At 54.6% G+C, this 6,000-nt stretch overlaps 2 protein-coding genes across 5 annotated transcripts in view; one reads left to right on the top strand and one right to left on the bottom strand.

Annotated features, from left to right (window-relative positions):
• Positions 1-5,666, bottom strand: part of PMS1 (PMS1 homolog 1, mismatch repair system component) — a 153,078-nt gene extending 147,412 nt beyond the window's left edge. For all 3 annotated transcript variants that reach the window (XM_066577098.1, XM_066577097.1, XM_066577099.1), the window contains exon 1: positions 5,598-5,666. The gene's annotated coding sequence lies outside the window, so the exon portion shown is untranslated. The remainder of the gene's footprint in view (positions 1-5,597) is intronic.
• A 20-nt stretch (positions 5,667-5,686) lies between these two features.
• Positions 5,687-6,000, top strand: part of ORMDL1 (ORMDL sphingolipid biosynthesis regulator 1) — a 37,871-nt gene continuing 37,557 nt past the window's right edge. For both annotated transcript variants that reach the window (XR_010786457.1, XM_066577100.1), the window contains exon 1: positions 5,687-5,822. The gene's annotated coding sequence lies outside the window, so the exon portion shown is untranslated. The remainder of the gene's footprint in view (positions 5,823-6,000) is intronic.

A 6,000-nucleotide genomic window follows, 5' to 3' on the forward strand; every position in this document is an offset into this window, starting at 1 on the left:
TTATAACAGAAATCTTAGTGCTGGCGAGAGCGGATCTACTCGTTACAGAAGCTTTGGAGACGGCGGGAGCGGATCTACTCGTTACAGAAACTTTGGAGACGGCGGGAGCGGATCTACTTGTTACAGAAGCTTTGGAGACGGCGGGAGCGGATCTACTTGTTACAGAAGCTTTGGAGACGGCGGGAGCGGATCTACTCGTTACAGAAGCTTTGGAGACGGCGGGAGCGGATCTACTCGTTACAGAAGCTTTGGAGACGGCGGGAGCGGATCTACTCGTTACAGAAGCTTTGGAGACGACGGGAGCGGATCTACTTGTTACAGAAGCTTTGGAGACGACGGGAGCAGATCTACTCATAACAGAAGCTTCAGAGACGACGGGAGCGGATCCACTCATTACAGAAGCTTCAGAGACGACGGGAGCGGATCTACTTGTTACAGAAGCTTTGGAGACGGCGGGAGCAGATCTACTTGTTACAGAAGCTTTGGAGCCAACAGGAGCGGATCCACTTGCTACAGGACCCGGCGGGATCGGATCTACTTGTTACAGAAGCCTCGGACCCGCGGGAGCGGATCTAATTCTTACAGAAGGCTCACAGCCGGCGGGAGCGGATCTACTTGTTACAGAAGCTTTGGAGACGGCGGGAACGGATCTACTCGTTACAGAAGCTTTGGAGACGGCGGGAGCGGATCTACTCGTTACAGAAGCTTTGGAGACGGCGGGAGCGGATCTACTTGTTACAGAAGCTTTGGAGCCAACAGGAGCGGATTTACTTGCTACAGGACCCGGCGGGATCGGATCTACTTGTTACAGAAGCCTCGGAACCGCGGGAGCGGATCTAATTCTTACAGAAGCTTTGGAGACGGCGGGAGCGGATCTACTCGTTACAGAAGCTTTGGAGACGGCGGGAGCGGATCTACTCGTTACAGAAGCTTTGGAGACGGCGGGAGCGGATCTACTCGTTACAGAAGCTTTGGAGACGGCGGGAGCGGATCTACTCGTTACAGAAGCTTTGGAGACGGCGGGAGCGGATCTACTCGTTACAGAAGCTTTGGAGACGGCGGGAGCGGATCTACTCGTTACAGAAGCTTTGGAGACGGCGGGAGCGGACCTACTCGTTACAGAAGCTTTGGAGACGGCGGGAGCGGACCTACTCGTTACAGAAGCTTTGGAGACGGCGGGAGCGGATCTACTCGTTACAGAAGCTTTGGAGACGGCGGGAGCGGATCCACTCGTTACAGAAGCTTTGGAGACGACGGGAGCAGATCCACTCATTACAGAAGCTTCAGAGACGACGGGAGCGGATCTACTTGTTACAGAAGCTTCGGAGACGACGGGAGCAGATCCACTCATTGCAGAAGCTTCAGAGATGACAGGAGCGGATCTACTTGATACAGAAGCTTCGGAGACGGCGGGAGCAGATCTACTTGTTACAGAAGCTTCGGAGACGGCGGGAGCGGATCTACTTGTTACAGAAGCTTCGGAGACGGCGGGAGCGGATCTACTTGTTACAGAAGCTTCGGAGACGGCGGGAGCGGATCTACTTGTTACAGAAGCTTCGGAGACGGTGGGAGCGGATATACTAATTACAGAAATCTAGGTGCCAGCAGAAGCGGATCTACTTGTTGCAGAAGCCTCGGAGTCGGCGGGAGCGGATATACTAATTACAGAAGCCACAGAGGCGGCGGGAGAAGATCTACTTGTTACAGAAGCTTCGGAGCCGGCGGCAGCTGATCTACTTGTTACAGAAGCCTTGGAGCCAACAGGAGCGGATCTACTTGCTACAGGACCCGGCAGGATCGGATCTACTCGTTACAGAAGCTTTGGAGATGGCGGGAGCGGATATACTCGTTACAGAAGCTTTGGAGACGGCGGGAGCGGATCTACTTGTTACAGAAGACTCGGAGCCAGCGGGAGTGGATCTACTTGTTACAGAAGCTTTGGTGGCAGGGGAAGTGGATCTACTTGTTACAGAAATCACGAAGCTGGTGGGAACAGATCTATTTGTTACAGAAGCCTCGGAGCAGGTGGGAGCGGATATACTACAGAAATCTTGGTGTCGGCAGGCGCGGATCTACTTGTTACAGGACCCGGCAGAAGCGGATCTACTTGTTACAGAAGCTTCGGAGCCGGCGGGAGCAGATCTACCTGTTACAGAAGATTCGGAGCCGGCGGGAGCTGATCTACTTGTTACAGAAGCCTCGGAGCCGGATTTACTTGTTACAGAAGCCTCCGAGCTAGTGGGATCAGATCTACTTGTTACAGAAGGCTCAAAGCCAGTGGGAGTGGATCTACTTGTCACAGAAGCCTTTGGAGCCGGCGGGAGCAGATCTACTTTTTACAAAAGGCCGGGAGCCAGCGGGAGCGGATCTACTTCTTACAGAAGCCTCGGAGGCAGCAGGAGCGGATCTGCTTGTTACAGAAATCTTGGGGCCGGCAAGAGCGAATCTACTTGTTACAGAAGCCTTGGAGCCGGCGGGAAAGCATCTACTTGTTACAGAAGCCTCGGAGGCAGCGGGAGCGGATCACTTATAACAGAAATCTTAGTGCTGGCGAGAGCGGATCTACTCGTTACAGAAGCTTTGGAGACGGCGGGAGCGGATCTACTCGTTACAGAAACTTTGGAGACGGCGGGAGCGGATCTACTTGTTACAGAAGCTTTGGAGACGGCGGGAGCGGATCTACTTGTTACAGAAGCTTTGGAGACGGCGGGAGCGGATCTACTCGTTACAGAAGCTTTGGAGACGGCGGGAGCGGATCTACTCGTTACAGAAGCTTTGGAGACGGCGGGAGTGGATCTACTCGTTACAGAAGCTTTGGAGACGGCGGGAGTGGATCTACTCGTTACAGAAGCTTTGGAGACGGCGGGAGCGGATCTACTTGTTACAGAAGCTTCGGAGACGGCGAGAGCGGATCTACTTGTTACAGAAGCTTCGGAGACGGCGGGAGCGGATCTACTTGTTACAGAAGCTTCGGAGACGGTGGGAGCGGATATACTAATTACAGAAATCTAGGTGCCAGCAGAAGCGGATCTACTTGTTGCAGAAGCCTCGGAGTCGGCGGGAGCGGATATACTAATTACAGAAGCCACAGAGGCGGCGGGAGAAGATCTACTTGTTACAGAAGCTTCGGAGCCGGCGGCAGCTGATCTACTTGTTACAGAAACCTTGGAGCCAACAGGAGCGGATCTACTTGCTACAGGACCCGGCAGGATCGGATCTACTCGTTACAGAAGCTTTGGAGATGGCGGGAGCGGATATACTCGTTACAGAAGCTTTGGAGACGGCGGGAGCGGATCTACTTGTTACAGAAGCTTTGGAGACGGCGGGAGCGGATCTACTTGTTACAGAAGCTTTGGAGACGGCGGGAGCGGATCTACTTGTTACAGAAGCTTTGGAGACGGCGGGAGCGGATCTACTTGTTACAGAAGCTTTGGAGACGGCGGGAGCGGATCTACTTGTTACAGAAGCTTTGGAGACGGCGGGAGCGGATCTACTTGTTACAGAAGCTTTGGAGACGGCGGGAGCGGATCTACTTGTTACAGAAGCTTTGGAGACGGCGGGAGCGGATCTACTTGTTACAGAAGCTTTGGAGACGGCAGGAGCGGATCTACTTGTTACAGAAGCTTCGGAGACGGCGGGAGCGGATCTACTTGTTACAGAAGTTTTGGAGACGACGGGAGCGGATCTACTTGTTACAGAAGCTTTGGAGACGACGGGAGCGGATCCACTCATTACAGAAGCTTCAGAGACGACGGGAGCGGATCTACTTGTTACAGAAGCTTCGGAGACGGCGGGAGCAGATCCACTCATTACAGAAGCTTCAGAGACGACAGGAGCGGATCTACTTGTTACAGAAGCTTCGGAGACGGCGGGAGCAGATCTACTTGTTACAGAAGCTTCGGAGACGGCGGGAGCGGATCTACTTGTTACAGAAGCTTCGGAGACGGCGGGAGCGGATCTACTTGTTACAGAAGCTTCGGAGATGGTGGGAGCGGATATACTAATTACAGAAATCTAGGTGCCAGCAGAAGCGGATCTACTTGTTGCAGAAGCCTCGGAGTCGGCGGGAGCGGATATACTAATTACAGAAGCCACAGAGGCGGCGGGAGAAGATCTACTTGTTACAGAAGCTTCGGAGACGGCGGGAGCAGATCTACTTGTTACAGAAGCCTCGGAGACGGCGGGAGCAGATCTACTTGTTACAGAAGCTTCGGAGACGGCGGGAGCGGATCTACTTGTTACAGAAGCCTCGGAGACGGCGGGAGCAGATCTACTTGTTACAGAAGCTTCGGAGACGGCGGGAGCGGATCTACTTGTTACAGAAGCTTCGGAAACGGTGGGAGCGGATATACTAATTACAGAAATCTTGGTGCCAGCAGAAGCAGATCTACTTGTTGCAGAAGCTTCGGAGCCGGCGGCAGCTGATCTACTTGTTACAGAAGCCTTGGAGCCAACAGGAGCGGATCTACTTGCTACAGGACCCGGCAGGATTGGATCTACTTGTTACAGAAGCTTCGGAGTCGGTGGGAGCGGATCTAATTCTTACAGAAGCCCCGGAGCCGGCGGGAGCGGATCTAATTCTTACAAACGCTTTAGATTTGGCGGGAGCGGATCTACTTGTTAAAGAAGCATCGGAGCTGGCGGGAGCGGATCTACTTGTTACAGAAGCTTCAGCGTCGTCGGAGTGGATCTACTTGTTACAGAAGCTTCAGCGTCGTCGGGAGTGGATCTACTTGTCACATACACTTCAGTCGGAGGGAGTGGATCTACTTGTTACAAAAGCATCGGAGTCGGTGGGAGCGGATCTACTTGTTACAGAAGCTTCAGAGTTGGCGGGAGCGGATCTACTTGTTACAGTAGGCTCACAGCCGGCGGGAGCGGATCTACTTGTTACAGACGCTTCAGAGTTGTCGGGAGCAGATCTACTTGTTACAGAAGGCTCACAGCCGGCGGGAGCGGATCTACTTGCTACAGACGCTTCAGAGTTGGCGGGAGCGGATCTACTTGTCACAGAAGCTTCAGTGTTGGTGGGAGCGGATCTACTTGTTACAGAAGCTTCAGAGTTGGTGGGAGCGGATCTACTTGTCACAGAAGCTTCAGTGTTGGTGGGAGCGGATCTACTTGTCACAGAAGCTTCAGTGTTGGTGGGAGCGGATCTACTTGTTACAGAAGCTTCAGAGTTGGCGGGAGCAGATCTACTTGTTACAGAAGGCTCACAGCCGGCGGGAGCGGATCTACCTGTTACAGAAGGCTCACAGCCGGCGGGAGAGGATCTACTTGTCACAGAAGCTTCAGAGTTGGTGGGAGCGGATCTACTTGTTACAGAAGCTTCAGAGTTGGCGGGAGCGGATCTACTTGTTACAGAAGGCTCACAGCCGGCGGGAGCGGATCTACTTGTTACAGAAGGCTCACAGCCGGCGGGAGCGGATCTACTTGTTACAGAAGGCTCACAGCCGGCGGGAGAGGATCTACTTGTCACAGAAGCTTCAGAGTTGGTGGGAGCGGATCTACTTGTTACAGAAGCCGCTAAGCTAGTGTGAACAGATCCCCAGTTCCTTGGAGCCACCAGCAGCCCGCTCACCGATCCCCAGCTCTACCTCAGACTCCTCGCACGTTCCTCGTCCGTCGCTCCCCGTATTATATCAGAGCGGAAGCCCCGCCCCGTGACCTCAGAGGCCGCCCCGCAGCCTCACTGGATGAGCCGCCCGTCAGTCAGCCGCGTCCGTTGCTTCGGGCTCTGCGTTCCACCGGGATCGCGTCTGACGTTCTAGAAGCTCCGCTACAGACGCCACACCGAGCTGCCCGCCGGCCGCTGCCGGGAGGTGAGGAGACGGGAGGTGCGCGGCGTAACCAGCTGCCGGGCGGCAGAGGGCAGAGACGTAAACAAGGGGGGCGCTGCTCGGTTGTAGTGCCCGGAGATGAGGCCAGGGGGCGCTACGGCCGTCTGCCGTCCTGCCTGCTGCTGACCTATGAAGGGGAGAATGGCGCTGGTGCGGGGGA

The sequence above is a fragment of the Eleutherodactylus coqui genome, chromosome 8, assembly GCF_035609145.1.
Source record: "Eleutherodactylus coqui strain aEleCoq1 chromosome 8, aEleCoq1.hap1, whole genome shotgun sequence".
NCBI lineage: Eukaryota > Metazoa > Chordata > Amphibia > Anura > Eleutherodactylidae > Eleutherodactylus > Eleutherodactylus coqui.